At 52.8% G+C, this 26,283-nt stretch overlaps 1 long non-coding RNA gene across 2 annotated transcripts; it reads right to left on the bottom strand.

Annotated features, from left to right (window-relative positions):
* Nucleotides 1–4,041: 4,041 nt before the first annotated feature.
* Nucleotides 4,042–25,850, bottom strand: LOC135323325 (uncharacterized). 2 transcript variants are annotated; one of them, XR_010384754.1, is made up of 3 exons: nucleotides 24,987–25,850; nucleotides 7,515–7,902; nucleotides 4,042–6,662 (listed from the first exon to the last, which is right to left on the bottom strand). It is a non-coding gene; the product is annotated as an uncharacterized LOC135323325 (long non-coding RNA). The 2 variants fall into 2 exon arrangements; XR_010384755.1 differs by lacking the exon at nucleotides 24,987–25,850 and adding an exon at nucleotides 11,780–12,427.
* Between the last annotated feature and the right edge of the window lie 433 nt (nucleotides 25,851–26,283).

The raw sequence follows: 26,283 nt of genomic DNA on the forward strand, positions 1-26,283 counted from the left end.
TTGTATGAGTTCTTTATATAGTTTGCATATTAACCCCGTATCAGATACACGTTTGGCAAGTATTGTCTCCCATTCTGTTGTGTTTTCATTTTGTTGATGGTTTCCTTTGCTGAGAAGAAGCTCTAGTTTGATACAGCTCCACTTGTGTATTTTTGCTTTTGGTGTCAAATCCAATAATCCATTTCCAAGACTGACACCAAGGAGTTTACTCTACTCCCTGTGTTTCCCCCTGCTGGTGCCCGCTGCTCCCCACACCCACGTCTCCCACCTCAGCGAGTATCTTCATCTCCTGCCTTTTCTTTAGAAACCTGTGGTCTCTAGCCTCCTCTCCCTGCAATCCATCCTCCACCGTGCACAGAATCTAGTTACGTCACATGGCTGTGGTCCTGTCACCCCTCTGCTCACCGCCCGTCACGGCCCAAGGGACAAGGTGCAAGCTTAGGTGCACAGCCCATCACAACAGCCTCATTCTCCTCACCACGGCCACCCGGGCCTCTGTTCCAACAGAGGCTTCAGGGAGGCACAGTGGGGAGCCTGAGCCCCCGGTCCTGGCTCCAGGCCCCGCCAGTTAGAAGCCCTCTTGCCGGCATCAGTTTTAGAGGCCAATGTGCCCTGTCTTCCCGTGTCACCTGGTTGCTAGTTTCCTCAAACAGGAGAAGCCTAAAGAAATCCATACGAAGCCACATTGTAATTAAACTTCCAAAGGCAAAGAAAAATCTTGAAACTAGGTCAGATGCAGTGTAGCGGATTCACAGAGTTAATAATAACTCCAGGAGTGAGCCCAGAGCAGCACACCCTTCATTAGTGTGCTATTTCTGCCAGGTTTTCGGTATCAAAGTTATGCTGGTTTCATAAAAGGAATTTGGAAGCCTTCCTTTTTTCTCTGTGCACTGAAATGCTTTAAATCGCATTGGAGTTACCATTTCTCTAAGGATTTGATTGAGTTCACTTCTGGGCCTGGATATTTCTTTTTTTTTTAATTGCATCTTAATTAAGCTGTTTCCATAAAACTCTCATTGCAATCAACATGGCAGGCCCTCCCGTCACCCCGGAAGTCTCCTTCCACCTGTGTGCACTCATCTCCCCTCCACCCCGCCCGCAGGCAGCCCTGACCTGCGTGCTGCTGTGACGGATTAGGGGGCGTGCTCTAGGCCTTACGTAAATGGAATCGAACAGTATGTACTCTTTATCTCACGTCCTTCTTTCAGTGTAATCATTTTCAAATTCACCTGTGTTGTGTGTATCAACAGTTCGTCCACTGTTACTGCTGAGTAGAACTGCGTGGTATGGACACAGCACCGCCTGTCTACACGTTCACCAGCTGAGGGACGTTTGAGTTGTTTCCAGTAGAGCTACCGTGCACGTTCATGTACAAGTCTTTGTGTGGACATACAGTTTTTTTTTTCCTCTTGGATAAATACGTCGGAGCAGAGAGATTGGGCCATATAGTAGGTATATGTTTAGCTTTTTTAGAAACTGTCCAACTGTTTTTCAAAGAGCCTGTTCCATTTCACATTCCCACCAGCAGTGAACAAGAGTTCGAGTTGCTCCACATCGCCTCCAGTGCTTGGGATGGCCAGTCTTCCTGTGAGCTTTTGGGAGGATATGACTTGACATCCTCGGTATCTTCTCTTTATCTTAGCCTGGGCTGCCTAGACGGCAGAGTTGGAGGCAAACAGGTGCCTGGGAGGAGTCAGGAGTCCAGGTAGAGGGAAAATGGGAAGGGAAGCAGGAAGGAGAGAAAGCAAACACAAGGTGTTACATGCTGAGCTGGTCACAGCTGCACAAGAACGTGCAGGAGGTCACCCAACCATGGCATGTCTCCCGAGAAGCCGTGTGGAACTAGAACACCCTGGAAGAACATATGAGAGAGGAAGGGAGATGACTTTATCCACTGACAGTTTTCTATCTCCTGTCTTTCACTGGTCCAGAGTTACCCTATGGAGTCTTAACTCCCCTTAGCAGTCAACCACAGATGTATTAGAGAGACCACTCGCTACCAGAAGAACTTCCCAACTGAGCCCAGCCTATATTATCAACCTACAGAATTGTAAGGTAAATAGACAGTTGTGTTTATAAGTCACTAATTTAAGACCATTTTGTTACACAGCAATGGCTAACCAACACAACATGTAACTTGCTTAGCAGAGTAATCACAGCTTACTTAATAGAAGCCATAATGCTGCTGCTGCTGCTGCTGCTGCTGCTGCTGCTGCTGCTGCTGCTGCTGCTGCTGCTGCTGACAGTGCCCATGATCTTTTGGGAAACCTTGGTTTCATAACCTCTGCCCTAGAGGAGCTCATGGCATGACCTTATTCATGGAGAAGAAAGGCAACAAACAATTGCTTCTAATTCACTCTCTCACTCATTTATTCTTCAGAGTCCTGACAAATTAGAAGACCTCAGGCCCCTGCTAAGGAGATGTGACCTCATGGCCACCATGAAGAGCCACTGATAGGTTCACAGCTGGGAGTGGTGGGATGAGAACTATTTTAGGAAGATCCTGCAGTGAGAGGAAGGGTCAGAGAGAGGCGGCCCGAGGGAGGGAGAGTGACGATGTCAAACTCCTCCTTCCATCTCTCCAGGCACCCCATGGTCTTAGAACTCAGACTCCTCGTGGCCCGGTGCGACTGGCCTTCCACCCTCTTGAGCCTCTCTCCCCCAGCCTCACTCTGTTCCACCCACGCTGGTTTCTCTTGGCTCCTTGGCAATGCCCTGACTTGTCTTCCCCTAGTGCCTTTGCACATGCTGTTCTGATACCCGCCTCCCTCTCTGTGTCACACGTGCTCATCCTCCAGACCTCTGTGACTCAGATGTCACTGTGCCCTTAATCTAAACTAGGTCATCCTGATAACACATCTGAAGCCCTGTGCTTTCCTTTTGTGGCAGAGATGTGGTTGATACTTACCTGTAGTATATGAGTGAGATTTGAGGGGTGTCCGTCTTCTCCACCAGACTGTAAGCTCTGTTAGGGCCGGCTTGCTCATTGCTAAGCCCCAGAGCTTTGACCAATAGCTGGTGTGTACCAGGCAGGAACAAAATAGTTGTAAAATGAATGGATGCCCTTGAGTGAAGATCCTTTGGGGCAGAATACCCACAGTCATCCAGAATCTCTCCATCCTGAAATGACATGGGAGGAGACGGAGGTCACAATCCTTAGAACTCTTCCCTCAGGAGACAAATCAGTCTCGCCCTAGAAGTGTCGCCCAGGACTCCAGCACCAGTTTTATAGCCAGAGGACACATTTAATCCCGCTGGTAATTAGTCCATCCCACCAGCGCTGGTGGCTGAGCAGAAGGTTCTTGAGGAGAGACCAAGACTGATGTGGAACAGCGAGTTCCCCAACCTCAAGGACACGGAATTTTCCTGCAGGGTTTTAATCATCTATTTGAACAAGGAATGCTTTCCCCAAGCCTGGCTTCATAAACAATCCTGTGATCAGAGGCAAACAAACAGCCCCTGTGTGGACAATGGACATCTGGAAGATTTCATCTGGGCAGCAGCAGGCAGACTTCACAGAGAAACACCCAGAGCTGAAAGCAACTAAAACCCTTTTGGTTTTACTTTATTGCCCCCAAATGGGACAGTCAGTGACATCCCTCCCTTTCCTCTTTCAGAATCCCTCTTCTCACTTGGGGCTCCTGGCTTATATATAGCTGTTTGTCCATCTTGCTGTCTCTCCCACTAGATCATAAGTTCCGTGAGGACAAGAAGAGAGCTTGGTCATTCATTGTTTTCCCACACATAGCTCACTGCTTGGCACAGAGTTGGCTCCAGAAATGTTTGCTGATTGGGTAAGCAAAGGTGAAAGATGGAGCTGTAAGTGGGAATGGAGAGAGCAAACAGTCTGAGAATGGGCTCATGTATACAGAAAAGTTAAGTTAAAAGCTTCATGAGAAATGAAGTGCAGGCTGGTGAGATTGGGAGCCTCTGGATCAAGCCATACCTGAAGCCTTCCCTGTCACTGCAGTTTTCAATCACTTGTGCCAGGATATTTCCTTTGATTAACCCATGTCCACACAAACACACATAAACGTTCGTAGCATCTTTATTCATAACAGCTAAAAACTGGAAACAACCTAAATGTCCATCCACTGGTGAATAAATAAACCTATTGCGATATATCCATACATGTAACAGAATACTTCTCAGCAACTCAAAGACAAAAGGAGTGAACTGCTATTACATACAGCAATATAGACGACTCTCATAGACATTCTGCTGAGCAGAATAAGCCAGATTCAAAAGATACATATTGTATGATTCCACTTAAAGGAATTTCTGGGATGGGTTAACAAAACTATGAAAGATTCAGAATAGTGGTTGCTCTCAGAAAGGTGGGAGCTAACTGGGAAGGACATGAAGGAGCTTTCCGAGGAGCTAGATATGTTTCATGTCTCGATCTGGATGGTAGTGACATGCATGTGCTCATATGTAAAAGCCATCAAGCCATACACTGAAGCTGCGTGCATCTTTATGTAACTTATTTTCCCTAAGCTTAGTATTTTATCCTTGTTTATTTTGGGGGGGAGTAATTAAGTTTATTTATTTACTTATTTATTATTTTTTCTTAATAGAGGCACTGGGGATTGAACCCAGGACCTGGTGTCTACTAAACACGTGCTCCACCACTGAGCTCTACCCTGCCCCCGAAGCTGTATGCATCTGACTGTATGTAAATTATACCTTAATAGTTTTCTAGTAAGTGTTGGATTAGATTCTCTCTGAAGTCCTAATTCTCTTGAGTTTAGGACCCTGGCTAGAGTACAGCTGGCAGTCACTCGTTTCCCTGGGTTCCCTGGCAGGCGGTGTCCTGTAGCTAGAGGGGCACCAGGGAAGGACTCCAGGCCCTGGGCACTGGGCGTGGCCCGGCAGGCTGCTGGGGGTGCGAAACCGGGGAACGCAGAGCAAGTCAGCTGGTGACACTGGGCAGATGTACAAAGAGAGGGCCGAGAGGGAGGAGGAGAGAGACAGAGACAGAGGAGGACAGGAAGACCCAGAGAGCGCGGCAGGACAGGGACGCGGGCCGCTGCGCGCGGCCCAACGCCACAGCCGTCTTTCCCTTCGCTGGACTCTTGGCGCTCACGTCCACATCCCTGCAAGGGTCACTCGGATGCCACCCTTGTCCTTGAACCTCCCTGACCTCCTGCTCCCGGTGAAGACCTGCTTCCCTTGTGCTGACTTGCTTGTGTGGCGCTGAAGGTGTCCCCAGAGCTGTGGGCTCGTTCCTTCGCTGTGTGCCAGCCTCAGCCCAAGGACCAGGAGCGTCAGAGGCGGGGAACCTGCCCTGTCAGGCTCATCCTCCAGCCCCACGCCCGCCCCCGCAGGCCTGGCTTCATCGGGGAGGTGATTCCTGAGTTGCAAGGTGTTCACACCCCGTGGCTGTGTTTGGGACAGTGGCCCCTGCCCCTGGGCCTCCCTGTCAGCTCCTCGCTGTACGACTGGCGAGAAGCTGGTGCGGACGCCATCTATCCCTGTGCTGTTTCACAGGACACAGGCAGCAGTGAGACCAGGAAACCCAGGGCAGAAAGCGCAGGGGGGTGTTCTGTGTGCTGGCCAAGGCATGTGGTCCTACGGGAAGAGCAGTCACACGGTGGGCTCGAGGCATTTGGAAAGTGGAATCGCAGGGCTGAGACCAAACAAAGCAAAGATGTGGGAGGACCTCTCGGGGCGGTGTGCTGGAGAGACCTGTGGGTGGGCCTGTTATGTGTCTGTTGCACAATCTCCCAGGGGTCATTGAACTTGGGCCGAGTGGCCAAAACCAAGATCCTCCTTGCTTGCCTTCCCTCCAGGCACCCAGCAGGCCCAGGGTCTCAGCTGAGTGGATTAGCTACTAAATCATCACATAAGAAGTCCCATTTAAGACTTAAGGGAGGGCACCAAGTCTGGGTTTTGCCAGAACTTCTCTCATCCACTGCCAAGACAGCTTCCTTTGAGGACAGGCCTAACCGCACGCTGGCCACGCCTCAGTCTGGTGTCCAGGATGGCGGGGCCCACAAAAGAGGATGGACTGACACTCGGCCGACAGTGCCGCCCTGAGATCAGGGACTTTTCCATCTCTTTATTCCCAGACTCCCAGTCTGAGCCCTTTAGGAATGTGTTTTGCCTGGGCCCCGGGGGCGCCGCTGATGAGGCCTGAGTTCCCTTCCGCTCCCTCTGGCTGGGATATGGTTCCCATCCAGACTGTGGGTGGAGGAATTCTTGAATGTGGTTCTCGTTTGCATCTTTGGCGACCCTCAGACAAGAAAGGAGGCCAGTGCTCAATGTCTGTTCCAACAGGAGCTGCACTAGGGGTTCCAGTCCGCAGGGAGGTGGGTCTTTGAAGGAGGAGGACGAAGCCATCGCATGACCAGCTGTTGGGGACAGTTAAAATCACGGTTTTGAGCAGGTTCTGGTCCACCACTCACTGGGTGACCTGGGCCACTCACTTGCCATCTTGGGGCTCAGGTTCTTCACCCGCTGTGCCTCTTCCAACTTGGCTATTCGAGGTCCTCCGAGCTCCAAACCTGCCGGTCCTCTGCAAGGAATCACAGTTGTCCTCACTTTTCAAAAACCAAGGACAGAAACAGATTTCGAGGTCTCTCAGCAGATGGAACTAGCATGACGGTCACCCCCTCCTCCCAGGATGCAGAGGAAGAAATGGAGAGGCAGGAGTCCCAAGCCTGAAAGGGATTTGCAAACAGAAATGAGCAACGCAGGCGTTCCGCCTAACGGCTCCCAGGTTCCGTGCTACATCCTTTCCTCTGTTTGCTCCCAACACTCTGCTCCTCAGGGGCGCCCTCCCTCAGCGGGGCAGCAGCAGTGGCCAACCCTCCTGTTCGGAGAGCTTTGGGCGCCCCGGCCCTGTGCTAACCGGGCTGTGTGATCACATCAAAGATGGGGAGATGGAAGCACAGAGAGTTTGGACAGCAGGACCCTGGTGCGCCGTGTCCCGAGGCCCAGCCCTCAGCAGGGCCGTGTAGCCGGGGAGTGTGAGTGTGTGTGTGTGTGTGTGTGTGTGTGTGCACGCGCAGGGGTGGTGGTGCCTGTGTAGCATGTTGGGTTTTCTGTGTGCCGGGGGGTGTGTGTGTTGGAGTGTGTGCTGGTGTGCCTGTGTGTTGTGTGGGTGGGTGTTGGTGTGTGTCTGTGTGAGGAGTGATTGAGCTACTGCATGTAAAGCCCTGGGCCTGGAACATGGTAAGTTCTCAATAAATGTGGCTCATTATGGAGGCTTGGGTCTTCTTAGGTTTTTTTACCTGGTTTTCTTTATCAAGCTGGAGTGTCCAGTCCATGCACAGGTCTCAGGTGTAGAGCCTGACCGAGTTTTACATGTGTATACATGCATGTAGCCGCGCCCAGACCAAGGTGCCGGACACTTCCAGCTCCCAGAAGCCTCCCCCTGCATCAGTTCCCCCCGTTCTGACTCCTGTCATCACAGACAGGCTGTACTGTGGATGGAAGTATATGCGCGTACGCTGTGCACTCTTCCATGTCTGGCTCCTCAGTTCAGCGTGTTGCCTGTGAGATTAGCCCACCTTGTGTTTAGCAGCAGCTGTGAGCTATTGCGTTGTACGAACTTCCTGTCATGTGCTTATCCATCCTCCTGTTGGCGGCCATTTGGAAGGTTGCCGGTTTGGGCTGCGATGAGTAAGGCTTCCGTGAACACGGCTTCTGTGGGCAGGGCAAGGATTTCGGGGGGCATCTGCCGAGAAGAGAATTTGCTGGGTCGCAGGGGATCTGCAGCTTGGGCTTGAGCAGACGCCGCCAGACAGGTTTCTGAAGTGGCGTCAAGTTCCGATCCAGACAGCAATAACTGACGGTTCCGGCTGCTCTGTATCCACATCCTCGCTGTCACAGCTGCTTCTCCAGAGGCAGGTGCTGTAATGGAATTTGGGTTGCAAGGTGCCCGTTAGGGACCAGCTCCTGTGGGGAGAAAGGGGCGGAGCAGAATTGGACAGAGGTCCAAGCTAATCTGTGATGCAGGCGGGTGGAGCCCGGTCAGCCCAGGAGCGGCGCTGGAGTGAGCACCGCCCGTCACAGCAACCACTTCGGTGGAAACGGCCGACCTCCAAGCCCTGCCTCTCTTGGCCTTTGGATGCGGACTGCTCGGTGAGCGCCATGGCCTTAGACAGGGTGGCTCCCAGCAGACGTTGAAGGGGCTGACAGCTGCCTGCTGATGGCAATTGTGTGGCTGTCCAGCAGGCCGTCCCTTGAAGGGAGATCCCTCCGGGGCCACCACGCACAGTCGCCTTGGTGGGGTATGTGCGAGGCGTCCTGCTGAGGTTTAATCGGCGTTTCCGTGCTGACCAGGGTGCTTTCTGTGCTCATCGGACATTTGAATATCCCCTTGAGCGCAGCAGCTGTGCAAGTATCTGCCTGTTTTTAAACTGGGGTGTTTATCTTTTCCTTATTAATTTATAAAAGTTATTTATGTATTCTGGATATGAGTTCTTTTTCATAGATGTACCACAAACTTCTTCTCTCAGTGTGTTTTCTTTAGGAAATGTTTGCCTACCTCATGGTCAGGAAGATATTCTATTCTTTAAAGGAGTTATCATTTTACTGTGGATCTATGATCCATCTCAAATTAATACTTGTGTGTGGTAGGAGGCAGGCTTGTGTTTTCCCCATAAGGGGATCCAGTTGAGCTGATACTATTTACTAAAAGGACCGTCTTCCCCCCACTGAATTGCAGTGCGCCTGGACTATAATCAGCTGATGGAAGGTGCCAACACAGCCAGGCTCTGCGGGGCTCCCTGGCCTGGTCCGCTGGACGACTGTTACGCTCCACCACACTGTCTGCTGTGGGTTTATAAAAGCTCTTGACGTCTCTTGACGTAGTCCTCCAGGTTTGTGCTTTTGTTTTTATTTTTTGAGATTGGTGTTACCTGTTCTAGATCCCTTGAACGTCCGTATAAATTTTCACATCAGCATGCCAATTTCCTCAAAAATGCCTGCTGGGCTATCGACTAGGTGCACACTGAATACGGATCTTCTTTGATTTACGATATGATGACATCCTGATAACCCATTTAAGTTGGTACTATCACAAGTCAGAAATGCCTTTAATACAGCCAACCCACCAAACATCACAGCTTAGCCTGGCCTACCTTACACGTGCTCAGAGCACTGAGCCTACAGCTGGACAAAATCATCTCACACAAAGCCTGTTTTGTAATGAAATGTGGACTGTCTCATGTAATCTATTGAATACTGCACTGAAATTGAGAAACAGAATGGTTGTCTGGGTACAGAATGGCGGTAAGTGTATCAGCGGTTTGCATTGCGAGAAAGGATTGTAACCGCGTACACCAGCCTGGGAGAGATCAAGATCTGAAGTACAGTTTCCTCCAAGTGTGTATTGCTTTCACACCCCTGTAAAGCCCAAAACTCCTAAGGGCCCTCTGGATGCAATTCTCTCTGGGGGGAACTGACATCTTAGTAACATTAAGTCGGCCAGTCAATGAACATGGTATAGCCCTCGATTTATTTAAGTCTTCTTCAGTTACTCTGCAACATTTTGTAGTTTTTAGCATAGGAGTCTTGCATCTCCTTCGTTAGATTTATTCATAAGTATCTGATCATTTTTGGTGTTATTATAAATGACATTTAAAGTTTTTCTTTTTCTAATTGTTGCTAGTATATAGAAATTCATTTGATTTGGGGGTGCTGATTATAGTCAGTAACCTTGCTAAATTTACTCATTCATTCTCATATCTTGTAGATTATTTTGGATTTTTTCCATGAAGTTTTATTATTTGAAATAATAAAACAGTTTGTATGTTTCCTTCCCAATCCTTATTTGTTTTATTTTTATCCCCCCCCCCCTTATTGAAATGACTGGGTCCTAGGATGCCATCTTGAATAGAGATGCTGGTGGTCAACACCCTTCACTTGGTCCTGTCCTCAGGAGAAGAGTGCTCAGTATTTCACCATTAATGATGATGTTAGCTCTGTGTGTGTGTGTGTGTGTGTGTGTGTGTGTGTGTGTGTGTGTCAGACACCCTTTACTGGATTAAGGACTTTGATACTTTCTCTGACAGTTTTTATCATGAATAGGCATTGAATTTTAACAAATATTTTTCTGTATCTGTTGATTTTAGCTCACATATATGGCTGCAACACTTAAGAGCTGGGAAGTGGTTTGTGGCTGGTCTCAGGCCAGAGGTTTCAGGGCAGCTGTGCCCTCATTGGGGCCAGATGAGACGGCTGCAGGGGGGCAGTGGGTGAGGTCCACTGCAGAGACAGGCAGTGACATGTGATCACCCACCTCAGTCCCCGCGAACTCCTGCTCCGCTTGCTCCCAGCAAGGACACGGGCTCTGCTTTCTGAAGGGAAACTAGCCCCCTTTGTATGACCCTGCACCAGGCACTATGTTAGGTGTTGTGAGGAGGCACATGACACTGGTACCGACCCTCCAGGGCCTGTGGGGTCTCCATGTGTCGTGCCTTCATGCAGCTCTTAGAGGAACCCGATTTGTGCTAGAACCGGCGGGTCTCTGTCTGTCTCCTCCACCCCCACAGAACCCCTCTTGCCAGGGACCAAAGGCCCTCGGAAGCAGTCGGGCCACGCACAGACAGGGAGAGAGCAGTGGAAAATGCAGAATGCATCCAATGACCCCCCCGCCCCCCTGCACCCATTTCATCCCCTGCACAGTTGTCTTGTGGATTCTTGGCCTCGCCAGTGCGGTCTGGGAAGACTTACAAAGTTTCCTCCCAGAGCTTCAAGAAGCCAAGAACAGGAGCTGCCCTAGGCCATTTCTGTCCCTGGGTCTCCTTTCAAAAGATCTCTGGATAGATGAGGGGACTGCGGCCTGTGGGCAGTCAGGGGAGAGTGCCTTTTAGGGTTTCAGATTTCTGGCTTGGCTCAGATACTCTGACTCTCCAGTTCCCACACTAGATGCTTAGTCCGCTGGGAGTCAAAGCCTTGCCTCCCAAAATTCCCATTACATGTGCTGCTTCTGCTGCCTCTGCTCAGTCTCCCTTCTGCTTTCCATAGCAAGTCTCAATCCCAGGCCAGACTAGTGGGGAAATTAGGAAATTTTAGGTTGCAAGTAATAGGAACAGACGGCAAATTAGCCCAGTCCTCGAGAGAGGGGGAATCTATTGGTTCACAGATCTGAAAATTCTAGGGGGAAATGACTTCAGGTGTGGCTGGATCCAGGTGCTCAAATCCTGTCATCAGGAACATGACTTTCTCCATCTTTGGCTCTGATTTCTCCTGTGTGGGCTTTTTTCTCAGACAAGCTTTTCCCTTGCAATGGTAAAGAAGATCTGGCTTATATCCTCCCAGCTTGGTAGCTCCAAGGGAAAGACAACACTCTTTTTCAATAGATGAGGCAAAAATCCCAGGAAAGGCTCTCATTGGCCCAGACCAATTCACATCCCCATGTTGAGAATCAGCCTCACTGAAAACTTGTGGCCTGAGAATGTGGGAAGGGTGACTCCTGAGGGGGAAAAAGCGTTTGCAATGAGAATTAAGTGTGCCGGGCAGACAAAATCTCAGCGCCACCGCCAGGCGCCCTTGCCCTCCTCCATGCCTTTGTCCACATGTTTTCCTTTCTGGGGTGTTGTCCTCTTTCCCATGCTTGATGTTTCTATCCCTTCGATCCTCACCTCCCTGGGACCTTCCCCAGCCTTCCAGTCCACACAGACCTCCTCTTCTTTGAGCTCACCATGTACCAATAGCCTAAACATTTGATTTTATTTTAAAATAAATATAACTTATATTCTTCTGATTATGTCAAAATAATACTTGTTCCCCAGACAAATCAGAAAATACAAAGACGAAATCCCATTACCTCTGGGGAGGTGACACTGTGCCCAGACGTGGTCCACTTGGCATTCGGGACAGCCCTCTTGGCTGTGAAGTGGAGAAGGCAGAGATGATGCTGGTTCTGCCCAAGGTGGTGGCCGTGGGGAGGGGGAGAAGCAGGGGAACTGCAGAGGGGTAAGGGTTGGGGAGAAAGGTTGAGTACGATGGCTAGGTTTCTGGCTTGAGCATCTGTGTGGATGGGGACGACGGGGAGCAACAGACGTGTCTCCCTTGATACCGCGAGTGGATTTATGCTCACAGCTGCAAGGAGTTACTCTGATTAGTGCTCGCTCCCCCACTCCAGTAAGCCTCTTTCCATGTCAATAACGTGTCTTTACAGCGTCCTTGGCAATGCCCACACACTATTCCATATGATGTGCTGATATTTTAACAGTGCTCCATGGATGGCCATTTAAGTCATGTTTGCACTGACCCTTTAGTACTTGAGTAGCTGCCAGATTGCTTTGTTTCTCGGTCATTTGTCCCTTTATGTCAAGTCCGGGAGCTGTCTGTTCTCTGTTCCTCCCCTCAGTGTCTTGCGTTTTGGCCACTAGATGGTGGTGTTGCATAGTATCCCCCCCACCATGGTCCCAGCCCTTGGCGGGCTCCGTGCGGAGAGCCGTGCTCCCCAGAACCCAGCCCCCCAGCCCCCCAGCCCTGACCTCCACCCAGAGCAGGACCGCACAGACGTCTTCGCCGACCCATGGGTGAGTGGGTCCTGCATTCTCGGTGCCCAAAGAACTCCTGCCCTAGGGACGACCTGCTGCTTGCTGCACATGGATGCTTCCACGCTTCCTTCCCTGCAGGAATGAGGGGCTGGCGCTTTGGACAGTGGCTTCTGAAACGTGGCATCCAAATTGCTGATGGAGCCTGAGATGGTTTGAGGGGGCGCCAGGACTGCATTACCAAAGCTTCTTTGGTATGTTTTGAGAAAAATAGTGGTTCGTCCTTCAAATCCATGATTTCACAGATACTACTCTTATTTGAAATAAGGTTAAATTAAAAGAAAAATGTTTAAATTTTCATTTAAAATTTTAAGGAAAAAGACGGTACAGGTAGCACACAGATAAATCGCTAGCTTCACTGCAAATCAGAAAGGTCCAGCTCTGGATCTAGATGAGAAAGTGTGATGGGGTCATAAGATCTTGTAAGGACTGAATTTGAAAGTTTAGACCCTGAAGATCTTAAACTCTTGGAGCCTAGAAGTAGAATCTTTGAACCAGTTTCTTTGATCGACCACCTTTGCCACTTACGTATCTGCTGCCAGTTAGAGCATCTCGAAGCCCGCATCACTGAAGGCTTGTTGCAGAGGTCAGGTGTGTCCTCTTGACTCCCAGGCGCCCCTTCCATCAAGATGCAGAATGCAGCGTAGACCCTCCTTCCACTGGAACTTGGACGCTCTCGCTTGAGCAGTAGAGTGCAGCAGACGTGACAGTGCGCCACTTTCTGCGACACTGGCTCTGGGCACCCAGCCACTCTCCCTGAGGAAGCCCAGGCAGCCCATGAAGAGGCCCTGCAGAGACAAACCAAGACCCCACCCACATCCCCAGCTGAGCTCCCCCAACACCCATGGGTGCAACATCTTGGAAAAGGCCCTCCCAGGCCCCAGGTAAGCGGATCCAGCTGACGCCATGTGGAGCAGAGACCAGCTTTCCCCACAACAGACCTCTGACTGACGAGGAGCCCGAAGGTCAGAGAGGCCCTGTGGCTTACCCCGGGAAATACAGTGGAGATGTGGCAGGGCTGGGGCTTTCAGGAGTGGAGAGAGGAGGGCTGCCACTGCATTGGCCGCTGCCCGCCCAGCCTTCCAGGCACCCCTGACCACAGTTCCTGCTACTCCGCTCCAGGCCCTGGATCCGCACCAACGCCTGAATCCTTCTGCGGGAAGGCCTGCTTGGGCAGGGCTCGGGCCAGATGGACTTCGGCTGCCTGGGGGCTCTGAGAGGCGGGCCTGCGGAACCTGGGGCAGCCCCAGACATGCCAGGCCCCTTGGCACCAGGACTGCTCGCAGCCCCAGGACTCAGAGGCGAGGCTCTGTCGTCCTCCCCATGCAGATGAAGAGGCTGAGGCTGGAGGCTTCTGCTTCAGGCTCAAGGCTCATGGGTGGCATGTGGACCCCAAGCTGACTGCTAAAAGGGTGTGAGGGGAGGCAGAGGAGCTAGAGGGCAAGGGACTAGAGTAGAGGAAGGGTCCTGTCCTCCTGGGAGCCCACCTTCACGTTGTGCCCCCCTACGCCTGCCTACCGCCATCCCCAGCCCCTCCACACACAGTGGAGGGAGCCTGGAGGTGACAGCAGACCTGGGACTAGGTTGAGAAATCCACTTTGTGAGACCACTGCGCCCGGAGGTCCTGCTCTGACCTCTCAGCTCTTGCAGGAAGATCTGGAGGTGCAAGAATGCAAGTCCTCCCGCCAGGGGCCGTGCCTGAGAAATCGGTGGCCCCCCCGTCCCCACCGTGGTCCTGAGAACACAGACACCTTCACACCCGCGAGCTGGCCTGCCTGTCCTCCAATCCTCGCTGCGCCCCCAGACCCGGCCCCCTGTGTCCACCTGCCGGCGAGGAGACCCAGGCTTGGCGGGGTCCAGTCTCAGGTCCTGACTTCCAATCCAGTTAGAGGCCAGTCCACATTCCTTTTGTTTGCTTGCTTGTTGGCTTGTTTTTAACTCTGGGAAAATACACATAACATAAAATTTACCATTTTAACCATTTTTAAGTGTCCAGTTCAGTGGCGTTAAGTGTATTCACACTGCTGTGCAACCATCCCCTCCATCTGTCCCCAGAACATTTTTCATCTTCCCGAACTGAAGCTCTGCCCCCGTCACCACTAATCTCTCACCCCCCCTCCACTTCAGCGCCTTGGCCGCCACCACTCTACTTGCCGTCTCTGTGGATCCGCCTGCTCTAGGGACGTCATGTAAATGGGGCCATGCATTTATCCTTTTGTGACTGATTTATCTCACTGAGCACCATGTCCTCAGGGTTCATTGATGTTGTAAGCATGTGTCAGAATCTCCTCCCTGTTCAAGACTGAATAATATTCCATTGTCTGTGTAGACCACATTTTGCTTATCCATTCATCCGTCAATGGACACTTGGGTTGCTTCCAGGTTTTTGGCTGCTGTGAGTAATGTTGCTATAAACACGAGGGCACAAATATCTCCTCGAGACCCTGCTTTCTATTCTTCGGGGTATATATCCAAAAGTGGGAATGCTGGGCCATATGATAATTCTGTTTATAGCTTTTTTAGGAACTACCATCCTGTTTTCCACAGTCGCTACGCCATCTTGCATTCCTATCAGCACTGCACAAACGTTCCAGATTCTCCACATCTTTCCAGCAGTGGCTTGTTTCTGGCTTGTTGCTGCTGCCTTTCTGCTTTTCAGTAGCCATCCTAATGGGCCTGAAGTGGTATCTCGTTGCAGCTTGATTAACTTTCCCCTCACACTGAGCATCTTTCAGACTCTCCTTGGCCATCTGCATGTCGTCTCTGGAGAAGTGCCTCTCCAACCCTTTAGCCGCTTTTTGGTCTGGTTGTCTGGGCTTTGTTGTTGAGTTGCAGGGGCTCTTTATATGTCCTGGGCATGAACCCCTCGTCACAGAGGTGCCTGGCAAATGCTTTCTCCCGTTCTCCAGGTTGCCGTCCTTGAGTTCCTCAGATAAACCTTTTGTGTAACATACATAGAGGAAACTGCACGGGACACAGCGTCAGCCTGACGAGCTGTCGCAGAGCCAGCACGCCTGTCCCGCCGCCTCACCCCTGCCCTCAAGGGCAGGGGGACTAGAGGAGCGGAGGGTCTTCCGCAAAGGTCGCTGCCAGCCTGGCCCCTAACCCCGCTTTTAGACGCTGCGCCTGGAACAGCACGGTGAGTGCTCTTTTCTTTTCCTGGCTGCTTCTGGTCTTCACTCTTTAGGTGACATCACTGCACGAAGCTGTCACTCGCTGCTGTGTGACATTCCGTGGATGGCACTGAAGAGTCTCGAACAATCCAAATTCCCTTCAGTAATTCTGAAGCCCACTGCCCTCCCCCACTGAGTCCCCTTTCACCTGCTGATGGACGTCTGGACCTTCCCCAGGACTTAACCAGGTGTCCGGTGCCCGCTGTGGCCAATTCAGGCCCTGGGAGGAAGGCATGATCACACTCCCCATTTGAGAGGAGGGGAGGAAGGATGTGAAGAGAGACTCGAGCCTGCTGCCCCAGCCGGAGCTGGGGATCCTCCATGCCCTCCTTCTCTCCACCAGCCAAGGAGGCCTCCAGGCCGGGACCTCCCCCTCCCCTCCCAGGGCCCAGCACGGGGCCTGGCCCAGCACTGGTGGTGTGGATTCTGGTCGGGAGAACCAAGGTGGAAATCAGTCTAGTTTGGGTGCCACAGACCCCACGTGGGACCCTGAGCAAGTCACTCTGCTCGGGTCCTCAGCGTCCTCCTTATGTGATGACACTGCTGTGAGGGCACGTGAGTTAGTGCCTGGAGGCGCCCAGCTAAGCGGCGGGTGAGTGTCCACAGTTGTGGCCGTGTTCATTGCCTCTGCCCGCTGTTGTCACAGACACAGAGGAGGCATCACTTCCTAGCCCTGCCAGCCGCAGCCGAGTGCCCTCCCTGCCCTGTCAATTATTCTTTTGTGTTTCCAGCCTCCCTTGAGCCCCGTAAAATACTGCCTTCCCGGTAAAGTCTTTGTCCACAGGACGTCGCCCCACTCCCTTCTTGACTGGCCCCTTGGGCTCTCAGAGGCAAACCAGTCGCTCTTCTCCCAGTGGGCTCAGGCCCCACTCTAAGCTTTTCAAAAAATTAAATTAAAAGTTTTAAAGGGTGAGAGATACCTACAGTATAAAAATTCAAAAGTCTCAAGAGAAAAATAGAAAAATTAGATTTCCTCTCTCTCTCACTGCTGTACCCCTGCCGTCCGGTCCCCTCCCATGTGGCTCCAACATTCCCAGTCCCTTGTGTATGTTTCCAGAAATACCGTGTTCTGTCATCAGCAGGAATTACTCCCCATTTATATTTCACACACGTGGGACTCTCTCCACACACACTCTTCACCATGTTACTATTACTTTTTACAGCAAAAAAAAAAAAAAAAAATCAAATTGAACAAAGCAGCCCACAGCCATCACCACTTTAAAACTTTCAAATTTTGAAATAGTTTAAGACTCATGAGAAGCTGCAAAAATAGCACGGAGAGTCCCCGTGAGCCTTTCCCCCAGCTCCCCCCGCTCCCCCCGCTCCCCCCGGTGATAACATCCTACACAATCGGAGCGCATTGTCAAAGCCAGGAAACCGACGTGGTACAGTATCATTAACTCAGCGCCCGGCCTTATTTGGGCTTCACCAGTTTTTACATGCAGTCATTGTTCTGTTTTGTTTTCTGGTACATAGTTCTATGAAATTTAATTGCAAGGATAGATGTTGTAACCATCAGGACACAGAACTGTTCCAATCACCATAAAGAAATCCCCTCTTGTCAACACTTTATAATCACACTCTGTCCTAACCCTGTTCCTGAGCAGCCGCTGGCCTGTTAACACCGTGGTTAGGGCACTTGGACAGTGCTGGATAAATGGAGTCATACTGTGCGTAAAACCTTCTGGGATTGGCATTATTTTGCTCAGCAGAATGCCTTGGAGTTCAGTTCAATTCGTCGCTGGTCAGTAACTCATTCCGTGTCATTGCCTTGTGGTATTCCATGCACGGGATGGCCATGGTTGGTTAATCCATTCGCCTGTTGAGGGACATTTGGGTTGTTTCCAGTTTGCGGTGATGACAAATCGAGGTGCTGTGAATGTTCACCTGCAAGTTTTTGCATGAACCTACATCTTCATTTTTCCAGGAGAAGCACCCAGAAGAGCAGTTGCTGAGTTGTGTGATAAGCGTATGCTTAACTGGCTGAGAGACTGCCACCCTACTTTCCAGATCGCTGTGTGTTTTTACATTCCCACCAGCAGCATTGAGTCCCGGTTGCTCTGTGTCCTTGTCAGCCCTCGATCCGATCAGCACTTTTCACATTGGCCGTGTTGCAGGTTTGAGTGCTGTCTCAGCGCAGCTCGGCGCTGCGTTTCCCCAGTGGTCAGGGGTGCGGCGCATCTTTTCTTAGGCTTATATGCCATCCACCCATCCTCTCTGGTGATCGCTCTGTTCAAAATTTTTACCCATTTTCTAATTGAATTGCTTACTTTCTTACTATTGGGTTTAGAATGTTCTTTGCATGTTCTAAATACAAGTCCTCTTGGGATATGGGGTCTGCAAATACTGTCTCCCAGTCTGCAGCTTGTCTCTTCATCCCCTGTACAGTCTTTTGCAAAGCACACTTCTTTCGTTTTGCTGAGGTCCAGTTTATCCCTTTTTTCTTTCTGTGGACCATGCCTGTGGTGCCATGTCCCCTTGCCTTTACCTCACTGTGTCTTGTAGACAGCACACAGCCCTGTCAGCACGTACAGAGCTTCCTCGTCGTGTGTCTGTGGCTGCAAGCATGCCACCTTACAAATAAAGCGTAATTTATTAAGCCAGTCCCTGTGGGATCCAGCCGTCCAGACTTGTGCTATGCATCAGTGCGGCAATAAATAACCACCAGCAGACATCATTCTTACACTGTGGCTTCGCATGCCTGCGGGATAAATTCCTGGAAGCGGGGCTGCTAGTCAAAGGGTTCAAGCATTTGCCCAAGGCGGTCTCTCCCCTGGCCCTCCCGCGGCCGCGCCCGCACCACTGCTCTTCCCCTCCTCTCTTCCTAGCACAGGGTTTTATCACGTTGTTTGGTCTTCTCCAGTTTGAAGAGTGAAGAACGGTTCTCCATGTGGTTTTAGTTTAGCTCTGTCTTTAAGGGCTTCCTGTGTTTTCTTTCCTGTGAACGTTCGGCTCCTCCTGGGCTCCTGGCCGGATGGGTCAGAGGAGACCCGCCCTCACCCTGGGAGCGGGGTGGGCCGCGGCCTCAGGGCTCCCTCACCGGCCAGCGCTCACTCATTGGAGGGCTGAGCCCCGGGTTCACACCCTGCTCCTGGCTGCTGCCTGAGTCCCTGCCCGTGTGGGCTCGTGTGCCCCTCTCTGAAGTGGGGGTAAGAGGGGCAGCTACCCCGAGGACTGTCGGGGACGTCCTGCGTAACTCTGCAGGAAGGCGCTCAGAGTGGCGCTGCCCGGTGGGCGCTGTGGCAGTGCTGGCTCTGTGGTCAGCCATAGGGAACAACGCCGTGTTGTGTATTTGAAAGCTGCTAAGAGAACAGACCTTAAACACTTTCATCACAAGAAGAAAACTGTAACTATAGGTGGGGATGGACGATAACTGGACTTACTGCGGGGGTCAGCTCCCAGCACGCACACGCATCGGCTCGTTGTGTTGCGCACCTGAAACCAGTGCAGTGTTACACGCCAACTATGTCTCAATTTCAAACAATGAAGTGCTGGCTCTTTTCTTACTATTACTATCTGTGAGGACCGTGACTCGAACAGGTGTCTTCTCCCCTCGAAGTGCTCATCCAGCCCCTGCTTGACTTTCCCCCAGAGCCCTGGGGCTCCCTGCCTCCAGCGTGTTCCAGCTCCGAGGGCTGTGGACAGCCCCCAGACGGCTCCGTGTTGCCCTCGGAGCCCCTGCGAAGGCTGCGTTCTAATGCTGGCTGTGCGCCATTGCCTTCTGATTGCTCCATCCCAAGGGAGATTGCACTGGCTGTCTCCCTCCTGCACACCCGGTTCTGTGCCAGGGACAAGCCTGTCCAAAGTTTAACCAAGGACACGGTGGGGACAGGGAACTGTACAGGTAAAAGCAGAGAGAGGGGCTGCTTGGATGTGGTAGCCTGGGGCCCTAGAATGTCTCCAGGTGTGAGGGTGTTGGCCTGGGTGGCATGTCAGCAAGAAGTTTGGGGTCTTCTTACTGCCCATAGTCTTTTTTCTCCATGAACTTCTGGACTCCTTGACCTCTCAGAGATGAGGGAAGGGAGGCCCAGAAAGGACCACTTGAGGAAACAGGCCAGTGTCCCCACCAAGAGCATGGGCTTGGGCATCTTGATTTGAATCATGGCTTTTGGCTGTGTGACCTTGAGAGAGTCACTCAACCTCTCTGAACCCCAGTTTCCCCATCTGTAAATGGGACTGACAATAGCAGCTGCTTCCTAGAGCAGATGTAAAAGTTAAATGAGATGGTGCTTGCGAAACACTTACCTGGCACGGACAATGCCCACTTGTGGGGGGCAGTGGTGATGATGGTGGTCTTGGTGGTGGTGGTGGTGGTGATGGTGGTGGTCATGGTTGTTGCTGTTTTACTAAGGGAAGGGATCTCAGGCCTTTGTACCTGCCATGCCCTCTAAATGGAGCACCTTTCTACTCCCTCCACCTCTCCAAGCCCAGTCATAATTCAGATCTCAGCCTAAACAAGCACCCACCATGTGCAGGGCCCTGGGAACATGGCGGGGAGCAGCCCCCACCCACAAGGACGCACCTTCTCCAGCTGCTGCTTGGAGCCGAGTGGGCCCCGCCTGGGCCGGACTCAGGACACCTGCCTTCTTGTTGCACATCATCTACTCTTTCATGGGTGCGTCAGGCAGCTCACCTCTCCCAGCCTCAGTTTACCCAGCAAGAGATCTAAGAAAAGCCCTGCACACTCCCCCTCCCCAAAGCCTCCCGCCCCCACCCCGCAGTCAGCATCCACAACGGTACACACACGTCTCATCTCTTTCCTTGTGTGGTGCTGTTGGGCCAGGAAGTTCCCAAACTGCCCTCACAAGTGCTTGGAAATAGAACGGCTCTCTCTGGCATCTCCTTTCAGCTCTGTTCTCCCAGGGGTGTCAGCGAGAATACCCAGGCCTCATTAACTCACGGGGCATCTGCATCATTTCATTTGCCAGAAATTCCTCACCACATCTACCCTAAGTGATTGATTTCATGGGAAGCTATTATAGTAGCCACATCTTTATCAAGGCGAGCCTTCATTTCCAAGGCTGGGGGAAGGACTCAAGCATCTGATAAGTCCGGCCTTGGGGCTCTGCCACCAGGCAGTGAAAATTTTGGGCTTATGCCCCAGCTTCTCTATTGCATGAGTTCTCTCTTACAGTTTGTTGCCTGTGACAGAAGAGCTGGTTCAAAAGAGAGGGAGACTTACTGATTCCCATAACTGTCAAGCCCCAGGATTTCAGGCATGGCTGGATCCAGGTGCTCAAATGATGTCCCCAATTGACAAATGAAGAAATTGAGGCATATAATTTGCCTGAGGGTGCACAGCAAGGAAGTCCCCTCTGTCCACTCTGGTTTCCTCTGTGTTGCCTCATTCTCAGGCGGCCTTACCTTTGTTGATGGGCAGGTAGTCTCCAGCAGCTTCAGGCAGCGCTGTCCAATAGAGAAAGGATGCCAATTTCCTTCAAGTGCTTCAGCAGGAGTGCTGCTGAGGGCTGTCACTGACCATGCTTGGGAAACCTGGCCACCCCTGACAATGAATGGGCCAGGGGATCTGGGCTGTGAATGGTCAAACCTGGAGCATCCACTCCCCTCTGACGTACAAGCTGAGAGCTGGCTGCTTGAGTCACCCCAGCTCCGCTGGGGGTCGGCTTCAGGAATCATAGAGGGGGCACCCTGGAAGCAGGGATCCTTGGGCCAGCTGTGCTGGACAGGAGAGGCCCAGTGGGTGGGGCCTGGAGAAAAGGGACTCTGCTGGCCCCAGGGCTGGGCCGGGGAGGGGTGGGTGGGAGGAGGTGGCCTTCCCCATCTTCCCAGGGACACGCAGCCCCGCAGTACCTTCTCATACGAGCACACTGACAGGGGTTCCGTCCTGGCACAGAGCAGTTACTAGACACCTAGGCACTGTTTAGGATCCTCACAACAGCCCTGAGAGGGAGCAGGTATATGCCCGTTTGACAGATGGGGAAGTTGAAGTTCGTAGAGCTGGTTTGCCCAGGGTAGTGAGGATGCAGAGCCAGGTACAGATGCACTGTGACTCAGTGTGGGCCAAGACCAGAACCGAGGCAGTTAAACGTAGAGAGGGTTAGCAGAGGAGGGTACGGCCTGTCAAGCTGAGGCTAAGGGGTGTGTGTGGGCGAGACGGGAGGGCCGGGATGGTCAGGAGAAGTTTTCAAGCAGGATGTGCTGCTTCAGCACATCTGGAAGGATTTCCACTAGAGAAGCAGCAGTGAGGAGGGTGTAGGATGTGCTAAGCAGAGGGCACAGGGTGGACGCGGGTCCAGAGACGTGAAACGGCATGAACCCTGTGGGGAGCTGGAAGCGGCTGGCTGTTTCTGGGGTCGAACAGAGAGAGTGGAGGGAGGGACCAGGTCAGGATCCCTGGGCCTTAGCTCCCCGGGCCTTAGCTCCCCGTGGGATGGCCTGTGGCAGCAGAACCTGCTGGCTAGGGAGGCTGGTAGCGGGAGCAGCGGAATTCTGAGCTCGTTGCTGGTTTGGGAGACAGAGGGACAGAGGCCCAAACCCAAGAGCTTATGTGTGTGGGATTTCCAGATCACCTTCCCGTGTGGGTGGGGTGGGGGGGGGTACTGCCTTCCCCAGCGAGACCCTCGGAGAATGCCACAGTCACTAACTCAGCAAGCTGGTACCCTCACCCCACAGCATACTCAGTAGGGACTCATAAGGGGGAGGGTAATTATCCAAATTGTTTAGAGGGGAAGCTGAGCACAGAGAGGGAAAGCAACTTGTCCCAGAGCACACAGCCAGGAAATGACAGAGTGGGATTCCAACCCAGGACTCCCTGATTCTCCTCCTGGCCACCCATCACCCCCGAGCAAGCTTCAGGCCAAGCTTGCCCATTGCCACTGGGCCTCTGGAAGCTTCTCATTGAAAATGTTTGCCCTATTGTGTTTTTTTAAATTATACTACCAATAAATGCTCATGGTAACATACTAAAACAGTACAGGAGAATCTAAAATGGAAAATGAACGCTTTCTACCTTTGTCTCCCACAGCGGACACTGCTGGTGCCTGGCCCGGACCCCCCTCAGTGGCCCTGGGCTTCCTCAGTCTGCTGTGCATCACCTGGGGCGCTGGTTTATGTGCAGATTCCTGGGCCCTGCCCCGGAGATGCCGGCTCACTGTTGGGGGAACAACTGGGAATCTGCGATTTTACCACTGCCTCAGGGAATTCCCATGGGAACCACTGGCCTGGGAGCATCTGGGAGTTTTTCCCAACTCTGAGGTTCTGGGAAACCATCTGCGCCTCAGGCCAGGATGGGCCACAATTACCCAAGAGCTGCTCAGCTGTCCCCTTAAGGCAGTTCTGGAGGGCAGGGCACTTCGGGCTGAGGCCTGTCCGAGCCTGGGGAGGACCCTGAGGGGCAAGCGGAGGGGCCTGGGGGGTGGGTGGAGTGAGGGTGGGTTCCCTTGATCTGGTGTTAGCAGTTGGGGAGGGACGGGGGCTGTGCTCCGGAGATGGAAACCACACACTGCTTGACATCCGAGAGGAACACTCCCGGCTGTGTTCCCAGTGGTCAAGCCCACGGAAATTCTGGATTTTAAGAATCTTTCTCTGCTCACTTTTACTTCAACCTTGACTTCTCCCACTACCCAAACCTGGGACCAGGTACAGAAGTCTCCTGCATCCTTAAGGAAAAGATGGAGATCCTCCCCTGACCCCAGGTCACACCTCAGGGCATGAGGGACAGAGCACTGACCAGGTGGAGCCACCGCAGGCCTGAAGCAGGGAGGGAGCCAGGGGAGGCAGTGGGAGGGTACTCTGGCCATGACCTTCAGTGCCAAGCACCTTACCTCCGTGTTCCCTCTGTAACAATGGTAGTGGCCTCTCCATGACCCCTGGGAGCCAGGTGCAAAATGGGTGGGCTTGAGCACTGGGGTTAGGGGCGGGGCCCTAAGACCTTAGTTTTTAAAATCAGATTCTCACAAGAGTCTGCGACTCTAAGAGGAAAAGAGTCGCTGATTTGCTTGTCCGTGCCATGTGCCCAGCACATGGCTCGCTCTGTGCACAGTGTGGGGTTAGAGGCTCTCGGGCCAGCCAGCTGGGTTCAAATCCGGACTCGGTGAAGTGTTACTGTGTGACCTTGAGCAAGGGGTGTCGCCCGAAAACCCTGCATAAGGGTTAGCTGTTACTATGGTCTCATTCCTCCGTTAAGAGCCTGACACCGGAGGTGCTACTGGGGCGGGGAGATGCCTTGGCTGCAGGTACAGGGCACCGGCTAGGAGCGGCTCACATGACAGCGAGATGTGCTCCCATCATAAGTTCCGAGGATGTCACTCTGGAGCTGGTTCTGTATCTTGAAGATGTCTTCAAGGACTGGATTTCCTTCCATCTTTCTGCTCTGTCATCTCCTTCACAAGGTGATGGACATATTGAGGGGAGGGCCCAACAGTTACCATGGAGCCAGGTGATCCGTGCGGGATTCCTCAGTGCTCCAGGCCAGAGAGTAGAGGTGCCAGGAGCATTCAAGAAGGTAGGAGGGGCCTCTTGGCTGCATGAACCATTGGCCCCACTCCTTCAGCACCTCTGCGCAGATGGACGGTCTTGTCTGGGATGAAGCGTGCCCTCCTGCCCTTGACTTCGGACTTCACCGTGTGACTTGCTTTGGACAGTGGAATGGAACAGAGGTGACAGTGTGCCAGTTTCAGACCTGAACTTCAGGGGACTTTGTGTGCTTTCGTTTGCCAGCTCGTGCCTTTGCCACCCCCGTGAGAAGAACAGCTCCAGCCAGCCCACTGGTCCAAGGGGAATGCGGGCACGAGGGGCAGAGCTGCCCAGCCGCCCCCCCCAGACCTGCAGCGTTAGCAGAGCCACCGCACAACCTGACCTCGTCCAAACACCCAAAACCCACAGACCCATGAGGATAAATGGCTCTTGTTTCAAGCCACTGAGCTTTGGGGTGCTTTGTTACATGTTGTTAGTGTGGCATCGCTGACTGACACATTTTCCATGACTGTTCAGAGATTCCAGCAATCTTGTTACCTGTCTCTCTGGCTCCCCTTTATCTGAATCTCCTTCCTATTGCAAACCCATCCCCTCACCAGTGGAGTTTGGAGGAAAGAGGGCCCACCTCCCACTATGGAAGCCGAAAGGACAAGATACTCCTTCTCCTTCCTTCCAGATCACGGGCTCCTGTCCCAGGGGACTTTGAATATTTAGTGACAGGTGCAAAGATGCAGGACCAGAGGAGCAATCACTCATGCAGGTGGTGGTGGCTGGGATGGTCCAGCAGTGGCAAAGGGCCACTTCTCACCAGTGTTCCCCTTGGCAGTGCCCCTTCCGCCTTCCCTATCCCGGCTCTTACCTGTGTTTCTGAGCCTGGTCTCCAGTCTTCCCGAGGATTCCATGAGTACCCGACATCCTTCCAGTAGATTCCTCTTCCTCGTAAATTGGCCAGGCTCGGCCTCATTGCCTGCACCGCTGAGCCCTACTGGTGCACTTGGGAAGCGGGCTACTTCGCCCCTCTGTGGCTTGGTTTCCGGTGTGAGGTACAGGAACAGTGATACCAGCGCGTCCTGCACAGGACGGAGCCGGCGCAGTCCTTGCGCGGTGCCTGGCACGCAGCGAGCCCTCAGCAGGCAGCAGCTGTCAGCGCCTCGCATACTCCTGCTGCCGGAGAGCGCGAGGAAAGACGAAACCAACGTCCTTGAAGCCAGATACGTCTTCGTGTCCTCTAAAGTTACTCCAGAGCCCCAAAGGGCTGCACCCACCGTCCAGGGTACTGGAGGTGACCGTGAGGACGATGACGGTGGTGCAGATGACGACAGCTGATGCCACGTGGTGCGTTTTCACTGCCAGCCCCCGTTCTGAGTGTTAATCCTCATGGCCACACCATGAGGAAGGAGCTGTCACTTCCCCATTTTACAGATGAGAACACCAAGTAAGGCCCAGAAAGCGGAAGTGACTTTCCTGTGATCTTGTGACTGGTAAGCAGGGCCTTGGGGTTTGACCCCAGGCATCTGGCTCCAGAGTCTACAGCTGGAAGATAAGGCAGCAGACGCTCCAGAGCGATTGCGTGCGTGCAGGCAGCCCAGAGAGGCCTCTCTCCCGGACTGAGCTGGTCCCTGCCTCCAAGTCCACGGGGAGGGGAAGCCGCAGGCCTGGCTGAGTTGCAGCTTTAGAGCCTGGGGACTTGGGCCCCAGGTCAGAGCCAGCCAAGGGGGCAGCCCTTGGCAGAAAACCTGGTTCCAGCGGGACTGCTACCCAACGTGGCCGCTCCGGTGTGCGGGGCCCAGCCTCACTCCAGGGGCAGAACGCAGCCCCCCGCCCTCAGCCTCCAAAGGAGGGGCCTACCTGTCCCGGGCCCTGGGCTTGGCGGGCTGCCGCCTGCCGCCCAGACACTGGATTTGTGCCCAGGAAGCGGTGGCAGCCAGATGTGACCACTGTTTCTCAGAGGGCTGAGGTCACTTGCCTGGGGTCACGCAGCTACTCCAGCTGGAGCCAGGGATTGAGTGCACGTCTGCCAACCCCAAGGCCCCCGTGGCTGTGACCGAAAGGAGTGTGTGGCATCTGTTAGACTCGCATCTGGCCGACAGTGGCTTGTTTTTGTGTCCTCTTATAACAAACAATAAAAAGCCAATCGCTGACATTTATGGAGTGTT

The sequence above is a fragment of the Camelus dromedarius genome, chromosome 17, assembly GCF_036321535.1.
Source record: "Camelus dromedarius isolate mCamDro1 chromosome 17, mCamDro1.pat, whole genome shotgun sequence".
In the NCBI taxonomy this organism is placed as follows: Eukaryota; Metazoa; Chordata; class Mammalia; order Artiodactyla; family Camelidae; genus Camelus; species Camelus dromedarius.